The sequence below is a fragment of the Xyrauchen texanus genome, chromosome 3, assembly GCF_025860055.1.
Source record: "Xyrauchen texanus isolate HMW12.3.18 chromosome 3, RBS_HiC_50CHRs, whole genome shotgun sequence".
NCBI lineage: Eukaryota > Metazoa > Chordata > Actinopteri > Cypriniformes > Catostomidae > Xyrauchen > Xyrauchen texanus.
This window is the reverse complement of record NC_068278.1, coordinates 56,696,157-56,720,727: the sequence shown is the minus strand read 5'-3', so window position 1 is coordinate 56,720,727 and position 24,571 is coordinate 56,696,157. Positions and strand designations below refer to the sequence as shown.

The following is a 24,571-nucleotide window of genomic DNA, read 5'->3' as shown; positions in this document are numbered from 1 at the left end:
AATCTTGCTTCCTAGATAACATCTGGTTGCCACATTTTTTGTAGACCCTAAAACCTGGTCATATATGGATGTGCATAGTCTTTCCTTTTTAATCTTACCTCTTTTTGTTGGGTGTCTACAGCTTATGTAAGTGTATCCCCTTGGGAGCAAATGTTATCTAGCGAGCTGCAGAAAAAAACGTCTGATTGTATACATAATCAAGCCCTGTGGAATGTCATGAGTGCTCTGGAAAGGGAGCGACCCTTCCTTTCTGCATCCCACTCATGGGCTATTGCTCACAGTGTCCAGACATTTCCGGGCCTTGTGCTTGATCTCTCGGGTGCGGTTCTTTTCTTTTCTGTTCCCTCATGGACGAAGAAACTACACCAGCAGTTACAACATTTGAGGAGTTTGAGAGGGTTTTGCTGGAGTTTGACATGCTTGATTTTGATCCAGAAACAAGCCTAGCCAAAGGGTCGATGCCTGAGACCAATTTGATTTCAGCTTCTCCAGAGCGGACATTGGAGAATTCTTCATCAGATTCAACATTGGACGCAGAATGGGTATCCGTTTTAGCTTCAGAGGCAGATGGCATAGAAGATACGTTGTTGGGACCGGAGGCTTTTCAAGCCAAACCGAATGCAGTTTCAGCTTTACTGACCGATTCAGTAGTTCCAATCGTAGAAGTAGTGGAGTCCTCCTCAGCTTCGACTCTTGGCCTGGATCCAGTACCAGATTCAGCCTTAGTGATGGAAGCTGTCTCAAATACAGCTTGGGGAACAGAAGAAGCGCATGCTTTAGGCGCATCCTTGTCAGGTTCAGTTGCTGAATCGACTGGCTTGACCGATTCGGATGGGATTTACATGATTCCAGATGCCGATTGGATAACAAGCAGAGGTAGGATTTGTATATTGGTTTGACTTTTTAATTGGCCATTTACTGGATACGTTCATTTGCTTAAAGCTATCGTTGATGGCGCACGAGTGGTGCCAAGATGTCTTTTCAATATTTGCGTTTTTATCTGGACAATGTCATTTGAGTTTTTGCTCATCTGTGATGCGTTGCTAAAACGTTCCCTGTTGAATGTTAGAATGACATTTAGTAGATGTTTTAGAAATGTAAAATATTATAATGTATGCAAGTCTGCTCTTTTTAAGATGTTTATCAGATGTTTGTTCACAAATGGGACCGTTAAAATGGACGTTTTGATGGCAAGCAATTTTTGAGTTTTCTTAAAAAATGGATCTTATACGTTTTATATACAGAAGTTTTTAAGTTTTGTGTTTGTGTGTGTGTGTGTGTGTGTGTGTGTATATACTGGATGTTACAAAATAAATTATGAGGTACATATGGGCAAAGAGAGAGTCGTACAAATGGGAAGGGTGAGAAAAACGGGTTAATTATTTTTTTGGTCACTCCCTCATTGCGCAGAACAAACAATTGAGATATGGGCAGCTCCTATTCTCAAAGTCTTATCGCTTGTATATCTGTCCTCAAGCTGTTCTTTTGCTATTTTTACATATTACTGTATCTGGTTCACTCGTTTTGTCAGTTATTTGGGAATTTACATTAGATCAAGTTGACTTAAGTCTGACTGTGGTGGAATATTGATTGAATATTAAGCTAATTTAAAAAGTCTAATGGTTGAGATACTTTTCTCTCACTTGGCACCACGTTCTTGACCAGTTAGTGACCTGTACACAGTAAAGTTCCAGACAGGTTATACCGCAGCATTTTTAGGATCTGGTATGTGGAGGGGTACTGTAGTTAAAGTTAGCACCTGCCGAAAAACAGCCCTCCCCTCGGTCAACTTGGCAGCCTCTTCAGCTGAGAGCAAAGTATACGATAGTTGTCCCGTCTCTGAGTGTCTCTCTTTCTGTTTCCTTCTTTTTCCTATCTATCTGGATCTCTCTGATATCCCAACATTATTCTATTTGTTTTTTCCACACCTTGTCTTAGCTCCTCCTGTCTGAGGTAAAGTGCGAAGGTAAAGACAGACAGCAGAACAGGGCGTTATTTTCTGTGTCTCTCTCAAAGTGTAAGTAACAAGCTTGACTCTGTTTCTCTGTTGTTTTTGTTTAATTTGTTTCTTGGAAAAGTATCTTGGATTTGTTTCTTTCCAGTTTTGTGCCTGTAATAGGTTGTTGGCTGATTGTTTAGGTCTGCTGTTATTGATGATATTAATGATATTGTGTGATTAACAGTGTTCTGTGTGTTTTTGACCTGAAAACATGTCTGCTTGCAGAAATTGATTAAGTTAGATGTTCATGTTATGCTCGTTTTGTGTCAGTCTAGACCGTAATTGGTATGGTGGATCAATCAAACACCTAAACTAACACATTGTAACTAAGCTGGTGATGATATAATCAAAATCTAAAGGGGCTTTAAATGCGATTGGGCTAAAAAGATTATATCTCGATATATTTTTGTCTTTGATTTTCACTGCCCATTTTAGGGCTGTCACAATTACGCACATTGTTTTTTTTTATTTGATTTAAAAAAAAAAAAAAATGTTTTTGGAATGTCCAATTCCCGATGTACACACCAAGTCGCAGTGATTCACCTCAGTTCGGGTGGCAGAGGACTGATCCCAGCTGCCTCCACCGTCTACTCGCACATCTTATCACGTGGCTCGCTGGGTGAGCCATTGCAGAGGCACAGCACGTGTGGAGGCTTAACGCCACCCACCGCGGCAACCACGGCCAACGCACCACACGCCCCACCGAGAGCGAACCACCTTACAGCGATAATAAGGAGGATACCCCATGTGACTGGGCCAATTTGGTTGCCTAGGAGACTCGGCACACTCTGGGATTTGAACCAGCGAACTCCAGGGGTGGTAGCCACTAGCCAGCGTCTCTAACACTGATCCTACCCGGGTCCCCACAATTACTCTAATTAGGCCTAGATTACTTTCGATTAAATAAATCCTCGATTTCAAAATTGTAGAATGGACAAGGGTCCGAACACATCATGACAAAGAGGTGTCAGCGGTGTAAGAGCAATTCACTTTATATTTGAAAAACAATGTAGTTGTCTATCGACCTGAAAGAAACATAACGTCACTTCAGCAATGCAACAACTGAACAAGATGTCGTTCAGTACTCACAGACCCGCCGTAGTGCGAACATGTGCGCGAGAGTACCATGTACCTTTCGTTTCTGTGCGGGACACACTGAACTCAGCAAAAAAAAATGTTTTATATACACAAATGTTTGCAATATAGGCTTCAACTTTAAAGCAATCTGAGTTATTAAATCATTTTTATGATTACTCGATTAGTCGCCAGAATAATCGTTCAATTGCTTGATTACAAACTTATAGTGGCAGCCCTAGACAATTTGGACTGATTCACTGAATTAATTGAACTTACGAACTCTAACGCCATTAAAATCATCCCAATATTCTCATTTTTATATCACCAGCAATCATTGGGAATGGGGAATTACATTTTCATAATAGTTGTGGAAATGAACGATCAGTTAATTGAATAATCGTTAACGTTAATACTGCAAAATGCACATGGATGACTCCACATTTGTTCTGAAATTTAATAATCGACGATTGATGAGTTTAATCGATCAAATTATTAATGATACTTATTAGATTATCGATGGTAATCTGGAGGATAGTTCACAACCTGAATTCTCCTGTAGTATGTGTGAAAATGCCTTGTTGTATTGTTTGGTTTATGTTTTTTGAATATTGATGTTGCACATAAAAGCATTGTGTTTCTGTATGCACATGCATTTTTGCTTTCTTATTTCCTGCTATAATCGATGCCTGTGGGCATGCTGTTTTAAAGCTGTCTTTTAAGTGTCCCTCACCACACCCAGCATGAGTGAAGCCTGCAGTGATTTCGCCATCTCAGTCATGTGATTCAGAACTATCCCACCTCTCCAGAATCCAATCCAGCCGCGCTTTGAACTGACTTGAAGTCATGTTGAAACAGGGTTATTCAGCAGCAACCCGTTCAATGTCTGATGGATCAGGGAACGCAAATCTCATAAGTGCAAATCTGAGCATTTTTTTTTAGGGTGAATAACTTTTATTCATACTTGGGGTTAGGGATTTAAACCAGCCCATAACCCTTAGACATTTAGATGATTTACATGTATTTGGCTACGTTTATATCCAAAGCGACCTCCAGTGCATTCAAGCTATAGGCTACATGTAATCAGTATGTGTGTTCGTCTCTGCCACGCATACCTCATCCTGCAATTTTTGTGCTATGGACATGAAGGGTTCCTCAAATCATGTGGGTTATTGAGGAAAGTTGTGCTTTTACTTTTCTAAGTAATCAAATATGTGATTTGTCACCTGGCGTGCTATAAAATGGGCCAAAATAAACTCATGGATTTAAATTGAAGCAGGGGCCCGAGCTATATCTAAAGACCAGAATATCTTTAAATTAGGCCAGAAATCAACCACACATAACACCTTAGTATAGTGGTGTCAATTTGCACGGGCGAGCACCACTCACGTTATCTTCAGAAAATGGACAAATGTAGTTTATTTTACACTCGTTCTTATCATTTGTTTCTCTATTGTTTACAGATGCTCTACTCGCAGATTTGGAGTCCACATCCTCCAATATTTGCAAACAGGCTGTGTTTCTCCCAGAAGAGACGCCATATTCCTACCCCACAGGAAGTGACTGTTACCAGGAAGTGTCCTCGCTACCTCGACTGACTTCCCCTCCTGCGCAAACACTGAATGGAACTTTGTTAGAAAAACCAGAGTCGAAGCACTCATCAGCCCAGGTAAAACACACCACAACACACCATGACTGAATTACAAGGTGCAAAGGTGTATTTACACAAGGTAAACGGTTATATTTGCTCACAATTCCAATCTACTATTCCAGTACAGTTTATAAATATCCGCTTTGCTTAAGCTATGTTGTGTGGCAAAGTGTAAATTGAATGTGCATTCCTAATCAGATCGCAATCTAGATGCAAGAAGTGACTAAATGCAAATAGGCCCAAAGGTTTCCTTACTCCAGAGCTTTTTCTGTTGCACCTTTTATGAGTCCTGTTAGTTATCCTTTAACCTTATGACAAATACCAGATGGCTGTTGTGCCCTGAAGCACAATGCTTCACGTTAGTTGTTCCGGAGTCATGTCATAAAGTCGATTCAACATATTCAGAGTTTCTTTAAAGGGGCCATATTCTACATATTTGAAGCATTTTGATTTGTATTTATTTATTTTATTCAATTAAAATAAAATGTACGGTTCTTGAACCAGTTTTCTAGTTTTCATTACCATTTTACATCCTCTTTGACCTTTAGAATTAAACATGCTGTTTGTGCTACTGTACCTTTAAGACTTCTGTGTGTAAATTCATTGGCTAACCACTATGTACCATCATCGCAGTATTTATCTGGCACAAAAACAATAAGAATCACTATTAAGTTGTGGTATTAAACTTGAACTTTGATATATTTACAGTAAATACAATTAATAAAATCTGAAAATGTTGCAATTCTTGTAATTGATACAAAAACAGCATTTCACAGCAGCATTTCACTAAATAGATTGATATTATATGTCAAGAAACAATACAATACCATGCAAGGAAAATTAATAAATTGAACGAATGTATTTACTAAAAAGAATCGTACTTCCCAAACCTAAATGAGTGAGAGAGGACCGCTTGGGGTGGCTGTTACTCAGTTGGTAGAGCGGGTTGGCCACTAATCGCAGGGTTGGTGGTTCAAATCCCGGCCCACACAACTCCACATGCCGAAGTGTCCTTGGGCAAGGCACTGAACCCCAAGTTGCTCCCAATGGCAGGCTAGCACCTTACATAGCAGCTCTGCCACCATTGGTGTGTGAATGGGTGAATGAGTCACAGTGTAAAGCGCTTTGAATACCGTTAATGTTAAAAAGGCGCTATATAAGTGCAAACCATTTACTTAATGTTTCATTTATTGCCTCGGCAGTAAAGCTGCATGCGCAATACAGTGTTGCATAAAAACTAGTCATGCATTTTTTTTGTAACTAAATAAATGTAATTATTTTGTCTTTCTTAAAGTCTCTCAGCTCAGTTCAGAAAAGCTTCAGTCCTCGTGTGTCGGAGACCGACGAAGAGCACGTTTATAGTTTCCCCAACAAACAGAAGACGATTGACTCTCCTGCTGCAGTCATGAGCTCATCGCTGGGTAGTAATCTGTCTGAGCTGGACCGACTGTTGCTGGAGCTCAATGCTGTACAGCACAGCACTCCATCATTCCCTACTGAAGGTGGGAATTTCACAACTCATAGATACACATTTTGGAACAGAATTGTCATTTTGTGTGAACTAAATTACTGTATATGGGGCTAGTGAGATCACAACATTAGATTTGATGTTGTCTTTAAGTGATGTGTATTGCAATGTTCGTTAATGACTTGTTTAAGTTATAAATGTTTTGACAGAATTTCAAGCATATCTATGTCTTTTTATTTATCTCTGACAGAAGCGCACCCCCCCAAACAAGCCAGCAACACCCAGCGATATGTTCCAGAAACGGTGTCTCATCAGTTGTAAAAGCTCCCCTTCCCAAGATAGAGAAACCCAAACGGCATGCAGCGGGTCGCGGTGTAGAAGATGTCAGACCCAGCATGGAGAGTTTGATAAATGAGCTGGAGAGCTCTGTTCCGGCCCCTGCGTAAGCTTTTTATTTGTAAATTTTCTGTATTGCCATTGCAACTTTTTATCAAGAAGTGAGTAGAAAAATGAAAGGAAATGTTGCAGAAAGAAAGCAGGAATGGAAATCGGGAAAAGATATTTCCCGATTTTATTAAAACTTGCATCAACTTGCTCACGTCTTAAAATGTCGGAGGATGGCCATGGCCTTCTTAATACATAAATAAAACGTTCTTGCTTCTTTTTGAGTTGAGTGTCATGTCTGGAGGAAACCAGGCACCGCTCATGACCTGGCCAATACCATCCCTACAGTGAAGCGTGGTGGTGGCAGCATCATGCTGTGGGGATGTTTTTCAGTGGCAGGAACTGGGAGACTAGTCAGGATCGAGGGAAAGATGAATGCAGCAATGTACAGAGACATCCTTGATGAAAACCTGCTCCAGAGCGCTCTGGACCTCAGACTGGGGTGAAGGTTCATCTTCCAACAGGACAATGACCCTAAGCACACAGCCAAGATAACAAAATAGTGGCTATGGGACAACTCTGTGAATGTCATTGAGTGGCCCAGCCAGAGCCCAGACTTGAACCTGATTGAACATCTCTGGAGAGATCTGAAAATGGCTGTGCACTGACGCTCCCCATCCAACCTGATGGAGCTTGAGTGGTCTTGAGTGGTCCATGACTAAAACCAGCCCCAAAACAACGTAACAAGGTGCAGAGATGTTGAAATATTCCTCACAGTGCGACATGAGCTTGTCTTTTGTGTGTGCGCATGCACACCATCTTTGAGGCTGCCTGGGACTCTACCTTAAGGAAAGAAGCCGTAGGCAGTCAGCCGCAAGCAATAAATATCAACAAAAATATTGGTGATTAAAATGTTCCCGGTTATCGGCCAAAAATATATCCGCCGCAGATATATTGGCCGCGGCTATATCATGCATCCCTAATCAGATTGGTCCTTTTTTCAGTGATGCAAAAAAAACATTTTTAGTAATTTTTCGTGAATCGTACTAAACTAGACACACTTTATTTTTGTTTTTGCGTGCAGCTAATACATCTTTATCTTCTCACCTTAACTTCAGACTTCAAGGTCACAATTCGGTTAAAATCCAATTTAATTTGCAATGTAGCTGTAGATTCAGCTGAACAAGAGGTACAGGAAACACCCTGTTAAGGATGCCATGCTTTCAGTGCAAGTTTTAAATTCACGACATGCGTGACATGTACTGCGCAGTGAGTTTAGAGTAGCGGTGGAATCTTCCAGGTGAAGATCTCTTTTAGGCCTTTAGCTGATACTCCATCTATGCTCTAGTCCTTTTCTTACCGCCTGATTTTTGTAATGTTTATAGGCCTGCTCCATCAGTGCCCAAGGTTTCTGAGATGAAAGAAGTTCACGAAGAGACTCCAGCCCAGCAGCAGGCCAGAATCTCTGCCTCCTCAGCTACAAGAGAGCTTGATGAACTCATGGCTTCACTGTCTGACTTCAAAGTTCAGAGCAATGTAAGTCTTTGAGAAAGAGAGAAAAACCTTAAAGTAATGAACTCCTTTTTTCTGTGTTTCGTTCACTCTCTTGGGTGTTTCTTGCTGTCAATACATTCAAACTGACCAGTGTTTCACAAGCCAAAAGTTTGCATTCTAAATAGGTAAATAATTATGATACCTAAATGTAGCCGTGTCAAACATGTTTAATATATCTCATAAGTTTAAGTGTAACTATGGTAGCTGTAGTGACCACATGATTGTATACCATCTTGTTGGTAATGTTGGTGAAAATTAAATGATTTGAGATTTCAAAGCATATTATATTTTAAGAACAATGTCTAAAAATCTTAGTTTAAAATTTAAGGTCCAGCTCTTTTGATTTTGGAAAGCAGTCCTAATGGAATCATTTAGATTGGAGAAAAGTTTCTTTAAATGCAAATGTCTTTGAAAAGATATGCACTTTTTATTACAATTATTTTATGTTATTGTGTGGCGTTTTGATCGTGGTTATATGGTTCTAGCATATATGGCAGAATGCTGGAGAAGAAAAAGAGAAAACTGTCATATATAGTAGGTGTACATTGACAGTTTTATTAAAACTTCCATTGGAATTTGATTTGCTTCAATTTGTATATGCAGACTGTTGATAAATCCTAAATTATAAAAATGTATTATTGAAGGCCTAAAATAAATAAGTGTGTCTGTGTGTATGAGTACATTCACACTTGTTTACATATCTGTCTTGGAAATGAGCCACATTGCGGCCTGAAAAGGGATGAGCCGGAATGCTGTGGTTGGGGTGTCGGGTTATTGGAGAATTCTGGTGATCATATTTGTTTCAGTTTGGTAAACCTAATAGCTGACTTCTCCTTAGTAACATTTGTACTTTTTGAGTAATAATTGAATAAACAAAGCATTTTCAAGACATAACAGTACTCTTTTATTGCATTACACCAGGCTACTTCTAGGCAGAATTTTTGATTTATGAGTAGAAATAACAAGATCATGGATCAGAGAGGATATTTGTTATGCATTTTGCAAATGCTTTTATCCAGGCATACATTGTGAGTTCCCTGGGAATTAAATTCAACCTACAGTAACCCCATATACAAAAAAGTGTAGAGACCTAATATTTCACGTCACCCACTTTTTATCATGTTTGTTACTCTATAGTTCCATCTTACCTTCATGTCTCAAATGCTTTATCTCCCTTTTTCTTTTATTGTTGTCTTGTTGTTGTTGGTTGTCTAGTCTGGCTCTCTGCCATCATTTAAGGAGGATTCATTTACCACTAAAGTGTTAGACTTTCCCAGTCTTGAAGTCACTGAGACTATCAAGGTCATTGACCCAGAAGCAGGGGTATCCAACCTAAGCGTTCCTCCCCAGACTTCCTATGAACCTTCCCCTACATGTGCACCACTTCTAATGGAGCTCCAAATTGTTGAGGACGCTACAAACTCCACTCCAGTTTCCAAATCCACAGTGCTCTACACCTCCTCTACGTCCTCAGAGTCTTCTGGCTTGACACTCAAAAAAACGAATTCTGAGAAACTGCTGGAAGTTTCTAGCGCAAATGGTACAAAGGCTAAAACCTCTGAGCCTTATAAAATGCCTGTTTCCTCATCAGAATTGTTTGTAAATAGTTCAAGTCTGCTAATGTCAAGTTTAAACAAACATGCAGATAAACTGCCCAACACAATCAGCCTGGTTGCAAACACCTCAAGTCCGGTTTCAGTGGCTAAAAGCCCCAGCACACCAGGAGTTATTAAGAGCTCAAGTAGGATTGTTGATGTGAAATGTTCTAGTCCTGTAACAATTGCTGTAAGCCCTAGCCCAGTCATAGTAAGGAAGGACCCTAGTCACAAAAAAGTTCCCAAGAGTAGCAGTCCTGTTACAGCAACTAAAAGTCCAGTCCTTGGGGTCTCTGCCAAGAGTCCAACTTCTGAGGCAGGTATTAGTAGCAAGAGTCCTGTGCCAACTCCCTTGCCACTGCCTGCTCCTCCAGTTTCAAAGCTAACATTAACTCCAAAACCTTCCAAAGAGAAACTTGATCATTCTGAATCATGCATATTGGGGATTAGTCTTCCTTGCCCCAAGCCTCTGCTTGAGGAGGCTCTGGACAAGCTGCTGGTATCCAGTCTTTCCCAACCAGAGCCAATCAAACAAGTGCCATTAACGGTGGTTGAAGGATCCTCACCAAAAAGTGATCAGCAGAGGTTGATCGCTGAAGACCTGGCACTTCTGGGTCGATCAACACCACAGGATGGCTGTGAAGGTACAGTTATGCCTGTAACTGAGGCCGGATGGATGGACGATTCCCTAAACTCCACATTGTTCTTTGGGACATCAGATGTTTCTATGCACCTTCCAGTTCTCCAGCCATCAGCAGTTGAAAGGCTGTCTGCATCTGGACAAGTATGAGTTGCACCAAATCTGTCAGCCTGTCTCCAATTTGCACCCCTAAATTTAGCAAGCATGAGAGCAGCAAGTATGCAGAACACAGGATGGCTGTTTATACTTTCTCAAATGTATACAGTTGAAGTCAGAATTTTACATACACTTAAAGTTGAAGTCATCAAAACAAATTTTTTAGCCAATCCACAGATTTAATATTAACAAACTATAGTTTTGGTAAGTCGTTTATGACATCTACTTTGTGCATGATGAGTAATTTTTTTCCAACCATTTTTTACAGACAGATTCTTTCACTTTTAATTGAATATATCACAATTCCAGTGGGTCAGAAGTTTACATACAAAAAGTTAACTGTGCCTTTAAGCGGCTTGGAAAATTCCTGAAAATTGTCAAACTTTTAGACAATTAACCAATTAGCTTCTGATAGGCTAATTGGTGTCAATTGGAGGTGTACCTGTGGATGTATTTTAAGGCCTACCTTCAAACTCGGTGCCTCTTTGCTTGACATCATGGGAAAATAAAAAGAAATCAGCCAATACCTCAGAAAAATCCTGTGGAACTCCATAAGTCTGGTTTATCCTTGGAAGCAATTTCCAAATGCCTGAAGGTACCACGTTCATCTGTACAAACAATAGTACACAAGAATAAACACCATGGGACCACGCAGCCATCATACCGCTCAGGAAGGAGACACATTTTGTCTACTAGAGATGAACATAGTTTGGTGTGAAAAGTGCAAATCAATCCCAGTACAACAGCAAAGGACTTTGTGAAGATGCTGGAGGAAACAGGTAGACGAGTATCTATAGCCACAATAATACGAGGCCTATATCGACATAACATGAAAGGCTGCTCAGCAAGGAAGAAATCACGGCTCCAAAACTGTCATAAAAAAGCCAGACTACAGTTTGCAAGTGCACATGGTAACAGAGATCTTACTTTTTGCAGAAATGTCCTCTGGTCTGATGAAACAAAATGGCCATAATGACCATCATTATGTTTGGAGGAAAAAGGGTAAAGCTTGCAAGCCGAAGAACACCATCCCAACCTTGAAGAATGTGGGTGGCAGCATCATGTTGTGGGGGTGCTTTGCTGCATGAGGGACTGGTGCACTTCACAAAATAGATGGCATCACGAGGAAGGAAAATTATGTGGATATATTGAAGCAAAATCTCAACACATCAGGAACAAGGAGGCCTACAAACCTGACTCCGTTACACCAGTTCTGTCTGGAGGAATGGGCCAAAATTCCAGCAACTTATTGTGAGAACCTTGTGGAAGGCTACCCAAATGTTTGACCCAAGTTAAACAATTTAAAGGCAATGCTATCAAATACTAATAAAGTGTATGTAAACTTTTGACCCACTTGGAATGTGATGAAAGAAATAAAAGCTGAAATAAATAATTCTCTCTACTATTATTCTGACATTTCACATTCTTAAAATAAAGTAGTGATCCTACTTGACCTAAGACAGGGAATGTTTTCTACAATTAAATGTCAGGAATTGTGAAAAACTGAGTTTAAATGTATTTGGCTAAGGTGTATGTAAACTTCTGACTTCAACTGTAAGCCTGATCCTTGGGCCAAGGGGCCTGTTGATACCCAAACTAAACCTTTCCATCTTACTTAAATAAAAGGCACCCTCCATTAGCAAGTTAGCACATCTGTAAGCATCATTTAGCACTCCTAAAATTCACCAAGGCCTTTTCTTAGAGGGCTGCTCATTGTGTTGGGCTGCTTTATTGTTACATCACTTTATTGCATCTTGTTTTTTGGAAAGGTGGAGAATTGAGGAATCCATACTATGGGGAGTTATGTTGCTTTTGTGTATTGCATGAAATGTGGATGAGATTCCATTGGCGTAGTCTTTGTGATGTTCAAATGCATGCTCAAACACGCTTTTCAAATGAGGTGTATGGGACTGAACCGACAACAAGGCTAGGCTTGCTTCCTTTTTTGCAGTTCTGCAAAGGAGTTTAAGGTTCATTGTGCAACTGCATTCCATCTCCACTCTTTGCCCACTCTGCAGGGCATCAGTAGCTGAGAGCTTAATTGCACTTTAATGTAGTTGGTTATTGTGGTTCCATAGTTTGAGCAGAGGTTGATGTGTGAAGTGAATGGTAGTGGAAGGTTACTTTTTGTCAGTTTTTGCTTTGACATGTGGTGTTTGCTTCATGGTTTTTATACCTTCTTGCATGGTTTCTGACTGGAAGGTTAGGGATGCATTGGCCCAGCGTTTTGAACATTTTGTGAACGAATCAATGAACCTGCTTAATGGATGAATCTTACTGGCTGCTATTTTGAGACCATTGGACTGGACTGAGATGGTTGAGTTCTTAAATGCTTTTTTCAAAGAAAGCATTGCATGATCTAAACACTTTATTGAGGTTAATTAATGCTGGCTCTTTGCAGCTTAAATCTGTAATCAGACGTACAAAGGAAACATCCAATGTCCACCCAATGTTTCGTGATGGCCACATGCGCAGAAAAATGGGCCCAATCGTTCTTAAGAGTACCTCCCAGGATCGACTCATTGAAGAGCTGCAAGGAAAACTAGGCATTGGTCGCTCCCAACTGCAGCACTCGCATAAACAGCCAGATGATTGGCTTACAGAAGGGGTCATTATCTGTTCCAACCCTCAGCGTTCAAGAGAGGAGCATGGTGTATCACCAACTGTGGATAAGGTAGCGTTACTTCAGGTCACAAGCTTACTGGTGGAACTAACAAAACTTGCAATCCAACTCCGCAGCACATAATGTCGAATTAAACTGACCAACTGCTTATAATCAATGCCAGTATGACAATGTTTCTTTTCATATGTTGCGTTACTACATCTTGTCTTATTGGCTTGTTATAAAGTCTCAAGAAAATCATTCTTTAGTCAATAATTTTTTTTAAAGCTCATGTGTGTAATTCTTTTGTTGTTGTTGTATTTTTAAATACTCTATCCCCTTTCCCATCTTAATATTCAGAGACAACTAGATGTAAACCATTTATTTGTTGCTCTGTAGTGATTTCTGCAGTGATTACGTTTGTTTAAGGTTGTCCAACATGTCAACTTATTGCTCAACAAATGCAGTGAGTTTGAGACTTGAGTTTGAGTTATGTGCTTGTCCAAACAATTGAAGACGGGTGTTGGATCTGTTCAATTCCATTTGGTGCCAATAGTGGCATAGAAATTACACATGTCAGCTTTTAAGAATGCACAGTTGGGGCCACAGTTTTATGCTCTTTTTATTTCCTTTTGGCTTTTATTCATATTTGCCAAAAATCACCTTTTACTTCCTTTTTACATGTTTCTTTTGTTGTTGATCAGATCATCATTCCTCCAGGGTCACCCAGTCCTATGAAAAAAGTCCTAACCCATCCTGTGCCAAAAAAGCCAGAGCCTTCTACTCTTCCCCCACCACCTCCACCCCCTAAAGAACCCTCTCCTCCTCCACCTCCTCAGCGCTCCCAATCACCTCCACCTAAATACCCCACCCCTCCTCCTATCCCTCCTCCTCCACCTAAAGCTGTGACCCCACCCCCTCCTCCAAAGGTTTGGGCTTCTGTGGGCTGCCAAACGGAATACGAACCTCTTTTTCCACCGGTACAGGCATGAACTTGTTCTGTCTTTCCTCTGTTCATCTGCATCTGATCTCAGAGCTTGCAGCATTGTCTTACACTCTCAATAAGGTTCCCAGTCATGGAAAACCTAGAAAATATGTACATTTTAAAATTGCTTTTTGAAAAAGTCAGGGAAGATCATTTTTATAGTGAATATAAATGTTTCTAGTTTTGCTGTGTAAACATGGTGTCCTCAGCTAATTAGATTTTGCTCTTGTGCAGATATTTTGTAGAGTAAATAAGGCTCAAGGCTAACATTTGAGAGCGGTAGCACCGGTGCCACCATACACCATGAAAGCTTTGAAAGGCCAAAAGCTGCACCAGCTCACAAATTGTGCTAAATGATTCATTGGTGAATCTGTCTGAATTTGAATGATGTGAATGATACATTTCAATAATACAAATCCTTATCCATTTCTCACAAACAACTAGAAAGGTCTTGGAAAAGTTTTGGAAATTCATTGGTCAAATAGTGTAGGAACCAGTGTCCTTGTTTCTATTCTGCCTTCCCCCTAATCTTCCATGGCTTATAGCATTTTGCTTGAAGAGTGTATGCTGCTATCTCTTTGACTTACAAATAATGCACACACAAGGAATGTGTGTATCAGCATTTATGAAATAGTTTGCTGGTGCCAACATGCACAATCAAGACAGTGTGTTATTCCTTGTGTTTTCTAGTTATTTTTTTTTACCCCTGTCCTTGTTTGGGTGCATGAACAAATTTGGTTACCCTTGAAGTGCCAACCGGTACTAGTAATCACAGACAATCCCAGGGGGTTTTCCTGGTTAGCATGGGCAGTTTGCCCCTTCTGGTAGGTGCTGTAGCTACACCATTATGCCAGAGTAAGCTGCAAAATGAACCAGACTTGCAGCTAGTAGAAAGTCTGGCTACATGAGACTAATTAAGGAATAGCATGTTTAAGTGTGTGCTCATTTGCAAAAATAACAGGGTATGTCTGTTCAAGAAGGTTACTATGTCTGCTTTCTAGAGAATGCTACTGAGTCACAGTTCTTTGAATTGAAATAAAGAGTAGAGGGATTGGGTTACACCAACACTTTTTGACTCATAGCCCTCTTTGGTCCCACATCTGATTATGTCTTCAACTCCTTGCTAATTGTTTTGTATTTAGGGAAGGTCAGCAGTGGTAACTTTTAGAATTGCAGGACTGATTTCATGGAGAAATCTTTGGGATTGGTTTCCTTGGATTAGTAAAACAGACATAATCCAAATTGGCATTCTATAGTTTTTTCATTCATGTAAATTACTAAATAAAATGAAATCTGTCAATCTATACCATTGTGTATCGGTGATGCCTAGGAATATATACAGTATATACACTCACCACTTTATTAGGAACACCTGTACACCTACTTATTCATTTGATTATCTAATCAGCCAATCATGTGGCAGCAATGAACTGCATAAAATCATGCAAATATGGGTCAGGAGCTTCAGTTAATGTTCACATCAACCATCACAATAGGGAAAATTGGTGGCATGATTGTTGGTGCCAGACAGGCTGGTTTGACTGGTATAACTGCTGATCTCCTTGGATTTTCATGCACAACAGACACTATAGTCTCTAGAGTTTACTCAGAATGGTGCCAAAAACTAAAAACATACAGTCAGCGGCAGTTCTGTGGACAGAAACACATTGTTGATGAAAAAGGTCAACGGAGAATGGCCAGACAGGTTTGAGCTGACAGAAAGGCTACAGTAACTCAGATAACCACTCTGTACATTTGTAGTGTGCAGAATAGCATCTAAGAATGCAAACACATCGAACCTTGAGGCGAATGGGCTACGACAGCAGAAGACCATATTGGGAACTATTTTTAGGACCATACTGTTCCTAATAAAGTTCTTGGTGAGTGTATATATCACTGCAAAACCTGGTACGCTTTTATTCACATGCAACAGGATGAATATAATAGGAGTAATGTAGCCAGAAATCCAAGTGCTAATTATTTGGCCAATTAAATTCATCTTTGGCAGTGTACAGGGCAACTCTTCTGGGGCACACATGAATTGCTAAATCACTGCACAGCTTATTAGGGAACATTTATATTCACTTTCCAGTTCTGTGATTTCCAAAGAAAGGCATGCACCGGTGGTTGGCATTGCCTAAAGGTTAAAGATTATCTCACTCAAAAAGGGTTGATCCATAAATTATCCCAATTATGACCTGGAGTAAGACATTTAACCACAGGTTACTACAGGGGGGGGGGCTTAAATAAAAGCATGAGCTAAATCACAAATGAATCAATGTATCGCCACCAAATATGAAGTGATTAATAATAGAAAACAACAATATGCTTGTCTGTGTTGCCAAGGAGGGTTGCAGCCTACGTGTGCTTTATAAAATAAAAATAATTAAAAATAATTATATTCTTTTTTCCCCTTAGATTATGGCCCAGGGCAAGAGTTCCCCTACCAGCGTTCCAAAGCAGGGGAATAAACTGGACAACATGCTTGGCAACCTGCAATCAGACCTCAACCGACTGGGTGTCCAAACTGTGGCCAAAGGAGTTTGTGGAGCCTGCAAGAAACCCATCGCTGGCCAGGTAACGGTCCTGACATACTTGTAAGATCTTGCTAAAGGCGGGTACACTGTGCGATTTGCCGTCTGAGACAAATTTAGGGAAGCCTAAAGGATTTCTCTCGTCACAGGGCAAAATCATCAATCTTACAACATTTAGTGACATGTTCACAGATGGCCAATTAATAGCCTTTGCAATGATCTTCAACCTTCGAAGTTTGGGCAGTGTCTGAAATTTAGCCATATAGTGTGACTGCTATTATGACGGCCAGATGAGATATTCCGCTCTTCTCAAAGACACCTGCTACGTTTTTGCACCATCATAGCAACATTTGTGCCCAGTTATCATTTTACTCTAGCTCTTTCAATGTTTTTTCATTTTATATAAAAAGGTTTATAAATAAATAAGCATAAAATACTTTGAGAAAAGTGTAACTCATCAGCAATATTAAAGCATTATTCTGTTAATTAAATAAATACAGAGCTTAGGCTACAAAATTAAAATAAATGATTGCATTTTCTAGTTTTTTTTCTTTACATTTAGCATGCATTTTCTTTACAACATTATTTTAATTACTATTTTACTTTTAATAAATTGACTTTACATCTGTAAACTTCTTTAGTTAAGATTCACACCTCTCCAATTTTATTTATAAATCAATAAAATAAAATAAAGATTGAACAATTTATACTGGTAAGTATTTGTGGGACCTTTTAATCCAAATCAGAAAATACAGTTGGATACAATTATAGAAATCTATGTGTTTGTGCATCATCCATAGGGAATTTGCAGTCGTGATTTATTATCAGCCTTTATGAATTTTAATTTTGTGTGGCCGATAGGTTACTAATCTAAAAAGAGGAGAAAGACATACTATAACCCACCTTTCTTGTTTTCTCCGATGTGAACGGAGAAGTTTGTAATTTTTTGTTCCACAAGTCTTTTTATTTCCACAATTAATATTTGCTTAAGTTTTTGAAATTGATGAATTGGACCAAATAATAAAGAAAAGCAGCCAATAAGTGCCCAACATAGATGGGAACTCCTTCAATACTGTTTAAAAAGCATCCCAGGATAGAAGTTGGTTGAGAAAATGTCAAGAGTGCATGTCTGCAAATTCTAGGCAAAGTGTGAATATTTTGAAGATGCAAAAATATAACACAGTTTTGATTTAAGTTGGATATTGTTTAGTCACATGTTATTCCATAGTTTTGATGACTTTACTATTATTCTTAAATGTGAAGAAAAAAAAGATAATGAAGAATGAGTGTTTAAAACTTTTAACCGGTAGTGTACATATATACAATACACAATACACATGCATGCACGCACGCACGCACACACACACACACAAACACACATTAATACAATATGCACGCACAAATATATATATATATATTTATATATGTATATACATGACGTGTGTGTGTGTGTGTGTGTAATATATATATATATATATATATATATACACACACATTTAACTTTTCCACATAGATGAGGAAAGGACTCTTCAAAAGATCCCTTTATTGTGTGTCTAATTTTTCTAATTTGACAAACTTAAAAATATCCCTAATCCATAAGGAATGTGTGGTGGGAGTTGGCGATTTCCAATTTAACTAAATTCAGCGTCTGGCCAGGAGTGTAAAGAAGGCTACAAAATTAGTCTTCGATTTCGGAAGGTCAAGTGTCAGAGGGAGAGCGCCAAATAGAACTGTAACATCTAGGGGTTCAACGTTTGTATCAACAACTCCAGATATTGTTTAAAAAATGTTGGACCGGTATTTATAAATAGATGGACAGTACTAAAACATGTGCAGTAGTTGCAGGGTTTGATAACAGCGATCACACATGAGATCAATATTTGGGTATATTATAGAGTCTGACTTTCAACTGGTTTAATCACTGCTAATTCCTCCTTCCACTGAGATTGAATAGATGTAAGTGGGGTATCCTGCAAAGCACATATAGCATCATGCATATTGGAAATCGTGTATTTCGTAATATGAATTGGTTCCAGGAAGGTGTCAGTAAGGGTTGCGAAAGGGAGACTAGGAAATTTAGGGTTCAGGTCCCGAATAAAGCTGCGAATCTGCAAATATCTGAAAAAGTTATGTCTTGGAAATGAGAATATTTCTAGTAACTGTTGGATGGAAGCAAAGACATTATCTATATAAAGATCTTTAAACATTGTTAAGCCAGTTATTGACCACTGAGAGAAGGTTCTGTCTATCAGTGAAGGTGGAAATGCCAGGGTCGCTGCTATAGGGGCAGAGATAGAAATAGCTTGTAGTCCAAATCAAGGTCGAAATTGTCTCCAAATTCTCAGTGTAGTTTTAACAATGACATTTTTAGTCTAGGGGGAACATGGGCATTTAATGGGGGAGTGTAACAAAGCTGCTAGTGAGGTTGGCATGCATGAATATGCCTCCATGGTGAGTCATGGGTTTTCTTTTGTTTTAGCCAATATTGTATAACCCTGAGGTTTGCAGCCCAATAATAAAGAAAGAGTAAGTTGGGTAAGGCCAATAATTAAAATTATTTGGAAGCATTTCTCAGCAAATATTGATATGCAATTTATTGCGATTTTAATTTGATAAATGAATCGATATACAATTTTAAACTATTGACAGCCCTAGTTGTGATCAATTTAGTGTCAACACGAAATTCCAGTTTATTATTGTAGTCTTCTTGACTTTTATTCATTCAGGTGGTGACAGCAATGGGTCGGACGTGGCATCCGGAGCATTTTGTGTGTACTCACTGTCAGGATGAAATAGGTTCCAAAAACTTCTTTGAGCGAGACGGACAGCCATACTGTGAAAAGGATTACCACAGCCTCTTCTCTCCACGCTGTTACTACTGCAATGGACCCATTCTGGACGTAAGGATTATGCTCTCTATCAACACCTCAACAGGTCACAGACAGGGCGTTCAACAACCATGTGTGTGTGTGTGTGTGTGTCATATGTCACCACCCAGAGGCCTGATGGTGCTACTTACTATACCCATCCTACTTTACCTCTGGCTTAAAATTTCCTGTAAACTTATTTTACATAGTCTACTATGTGCAGTAGTGTACTATATAACCATACAAACAAATAGCATTGTCATATAAACATCAAGTCTGTGATCCAGATGTTAATTCAGTAACCATTTTGATGCATTCATCAAGTAATCAATCACATACACACCAATCCGTTTCCATTTAAAAACTTTTTTCAGTTTCCTAACGTCATCGCTTTCCAACGTCAAATTTTTGGTGGAGGAAAAAGCTGTTCTGGTGTGGATGAGAGGAGTAAATGTAGCTAAATTTATGCATTTTCAAATGAAAGCATATTGGTGTGGACATGGGCAAAAGTTGAGCGTTTCAATCTGATAACTCCTGAGACTGATAAAATATTGATTTTTGATGAATCAGATTACACAAGATGCACGGTGTGTTTTGTTTTGGCATGCAGCCAGTAAAAACAATGTAAACGTATTTTGTTTTAAACTTATTTGTCATTTTATTACGCAGTCTTTTAAATTCATTCAGTATTCTTCCACTGCAGAATGACAGTGCAGACAACACTGGTCTATCAAGAGCATATATTAATGTAGACATAATATTTTTTGTAATTTTATCCATCCATCCATCCATCTTCAACCGCTTATCCGAAGTCGGGTCGCGGGGGCAGCTGCTCCAGCAGGGGGCCCCAAACTTCCCTATCCCGAGCCACATTAACCAGCTCTGACTGGGCGACCCGAGGTGTTCCCAGGCCAGTGTGGAGATGTAATCTCTCCACCTAGTCCTGGGTCTTCCCCGAGGCCTCCTCCCAGCTGGACGTGCCCGAAACACCTCCCTAGGGAGGCGGCCAGGGGGCATCCTTACCAGATGCCCAAACCACCTCATTTTATATAAAATAAAAAAAAATTACATTTCTAAATACTTCAATTTCTTTTACATTCATTGAGATGAAGTTGCAGTTGACGTACTGCGAAAGCCTTATGCAATTTTGTGTATGTCTCATTTGCTATCATAATATTATATATACACAAAATAATACACCGTATATTTACATTTATGCATTTGACAGATGCTTTTATCCAAAGCGACTTACAGTGCACTTATTACAGGTGTCCTCGCTGATGTTATTCATGTTCATTAAAGGAATGAGGGCTATTACAGTTCAATCCATAGTATGCTCTTCTTGACAATTGTAAGAAAAACCACATATCCTCTCTGGATACATCTCGTCACTATGAAAAGTGACCCGGCTACAAAGTGTTTTACATTTCTTTGGATAATTTTGATATAATCCCGCTTAATTACCGTAGATTCTCATCGGAAAATAGTAAACACGTGTCGGAATAATGGTAGCCTGGCAACAGTTGCTAAGACAGGATTGGTCAGAAAAACACTTAAGGCGGGGCTGGGCGAAGGGCCAATTTGAGATTGGATTCTGAACATTTTATTCAGCTCCATGTGAGTTTTAAACACAGTTCTTAGAATTATGTGGGCAGTGTGCCAGCTCTAAAACCTTAACAAAAAGTTGGCTGTGTTCAGAATGGCATACTACCATACACCTCTTACTATTTCTGCCATATTAGATATGTACGTATATAGTTAGGCATAAGCAGTAAAAGCGGTATGGGTACTATGTCATTCTGACATCGGCTGTTCTCTGCAGGGCTTTTCATGTGTAGATTAAACTTCAAAATGGTGCGTTGACGCCCTGACGCGAATCATGTGAATGCGGCTTCACGATTGCTGTAGCAAAGTGGATAGCCACAGTCTGCCAGCTGATTCATATAGAGAAGGATGATTGTCTAAGGGATTTAATGTGTATTGCAATGGATACGTAACCAATGGGCATTAGTTCTTTCAATTAGTCAACTTCCTGCTTAGTCTTTGAGTTGAATGTTACTTGAGTTTGCACTATTTTATTGCATTTCTATCTTTATACTGTGGGAAGCTTTGATTGGAAAATGTTAATAAAAATTATTGTATTGTTACGTATTGTTTTGTGTTCTCTCCTAAGAAGGAACTAAATACATTTTGACAGGAAAAGAAGTATATATTGTGTCAAATATATATCCAATATATTTTGGGGGGCAATAGTGAATAATGTACAAATTCTGAATGTATAATTGATCATCATTAATATGTAGTAACTTTGAATAGCCTATATAATTTTATAGATTTTACTAAATATACTTGATTGATATTCTTCAGACATTGTTTCAGTAATATATTCTGCATTTGTGTGTGTCTCTCTCTTCTGCAGAGAGTGGTGACTGCATTAGACAAGACTTGGCATCCGGAACATTTCTTTTGTGCCCAGTGTGGGTCATTCTTTGGCCCTGAGGGTAGGCACCTTCCACTCTTTTAAAACTCTTTTCTCTCTCTAGCTGGCAGTTCTTTTTTCTACCAGATGTTTTCATCTTTCTTTTCATCACAAAGGTTTTATATCTTCAGCCCCCCTCTCTTTTTCTCCTGCTGTTTTTCTGCAGGTTTCCATGAGAAGGAGGGAAAGGCATACTGTAAAAAAGACTACTTTGACATGTTTGCCCCTAAATGTGGTGGCTGTGCCCGTGCCATCCTGGAGAACTACATCTCTGCCCTCAACTCTCTCTGGCATCCAGAGTGTTTTGTCTGCAGGGTCAGTATTAATGACATGAACGGTTGACTGAGTAAGATAAATAGTTGTATGTCGGTTAAAAACGCATCACGTTTTCAATATTTTTGAGTAAACGGTTTGTAAAAATGTTCTTCATTCATTTAGTCCAAAAAGGAAATAATTATATAAAATCTTAATGTAGGAACTGTCCTTATATAACCGATTGATTTTGTCCTTTTGTATTCTCTCTCGGCACACAGGAGTGTTTCACTCCATTTGTGAATGGCAGTTTCTTTGAGCACGAAGGGCAGCCATACTGCGAGGCTCATTACCACGAACACCGCGGATCGCTCTGCTCCGGCTGTCAGAAACCCATTACCGGCAGATGCATCACCGCCATGGGCAAGAAGTTTCACCCTGAGCATTTTGTCTGCGCTTTCTGCCTTAAACAGCTGAACAAGGGCACGTTCAAAGAGCAGAACGACAAACCATACTGCCAAAGCTGCTTCATCAAGCTCTTCAGCTAGAATCTGTGCCAATTTAGTGTTGAGGTGTGTGTATGTGCATGCATGCCAAAATGAGTCCAAAATGTTTTGCCTCTGGTGGCCATAGTGTGCATTAACACCAGCTTGTTCCTGTGCCAAGCCGCAAAGCACTGTCAAACAAGTTTAGATCTTCAGGGAGGCCAAAATTATTTTTAACAGCTTTTATAAAATGCTTCACCTTGATGTTGTCAAAGACTACATCTGCGTGTTTGAGGAGCTATTTTAGATTTTATCGATTGCATCGGACAGATCAAGATCTATTTTTGTATTTGTTATACACACTGAGCTTAACTTGAATACACATATGCATGCACCTCTTTGCACATTTCAGGAGAAAACTGTTCTTTTCTTTCTTGCTGCTTTCTAGTACAAAAAACGTGATATGCTGTTTTTTTGTTTTGCTTCATTCATTGACTATATCAAGTTTTCTAAAAGTGCAATAACCGCTTGGTATGATTAACATCTCAAGGTCGTATTATATATAATTTTCTAATTTTTGGTACTCTGACATTTTGGATAGCCTTGGTTTTATTATGCATGTATTACTTTGTCTGATCACTTTATAAAGTGTGCTTTTAGTTTCTCTTTTGTTGATGGTTGTTTCAATTTTTCTATTTCATGGGGGGTTTGTATTTTTATGGATGTTTGGAGTGTTATATTTGATCTTCCATCTTATGAGGGTTCAACTATGGAACCTGCTCATTTCTGCTGTTATTCATAAGCATACAACACAGAAATACATATTTTATTATTATAAAAAACTTCGTAAAGATACCAGTTTGGGTATGCAATGTTCTATAATGTGCCTATTGCCACTGAGCATATTCTGTTATTTACGAACTGATTTTTGTCTTAACTTCTCATCTCATAAGGAATAACTTGTAATACTTTTATGATATGCGTTTTCCCCCTTTTCCATTTGTTTGTCTGATTCTACTGTATACGAGTAAATATATTAAAGTATTTTTAATTGATGCCAAAAGATTTACTCTGAGGTTGTGGCTTTTGTTTTTCCTTTTTAGTAATTTAAGGATTTTCTCTGTCATTTTATTCTCAATTAATTGATGACATGCATATTGTATTTAAAACATGGGGTCTAAATGTACTGTACATGTCATTAAATAAATACCAGAATGTAAATGACTGATTTAATTGTGCATATTTAATTTGTTTGCTGCAGCTGCGTTGATGTCCATGTTGAAATGTTATATATATATACACACTCACCTAAAGGATTATTAGGAACACCTGTTCAATTTCTCATTAATGCAATTATCTAATCAACCAATCACATGGCAGTTGCTTCAATGCATTTAGGGGTGTGGTCCTGGTCAAGACAATCTCCTGAACTCCAAACTGAATGTCAGAATGGGAAAGAAAGGTCATTTAAGCAATTTTGAGCGTGGCATGGTTGTTGGTGCCAGACGGGCCGGTCCGAGTATTTCACAATCTGCTCAGTTACTGGGATTTTCACGCACAACCATTTCTAGGGTTTACAAAGAATGGTGTGAAAAGGAAAAACATCCAGTATGCGGCAGTCCTGTGGGCAAAAATGCCTTGTTGATGCTAGAGGTCAGAGGAGAATGGGCCGACTGATTCAAGCTGATAGAAGAGCAACTTTGCCTGAAATAACCACTCGTTACAACCGAGGTATGCAGCAAAGCATTTGTGAAGCCACAACACGCACAACCTTGAGGCGGATGGCTACAACAGCAGAAGACCCCACCGGGTACCACTCATCTCCACTACAAATAGGAAAAAGAGG

At 39.2% G+C, this 24,571-nt stretch overlaps 1 pseudogene; it reads left to right on the top strand.

Annotated features, from left to right (window-relative positions):
* The first annotated feature begins 278 nt into the window (after positions 1 to 278).
* On the top strand, positions 279 to 23,947 carry LOC127622955 (paxillin-like; annotated as a pseudogene).
* The last annotated feature ends 624 nt before the right edge of the window (positions 23,948 to 24,571 follow it).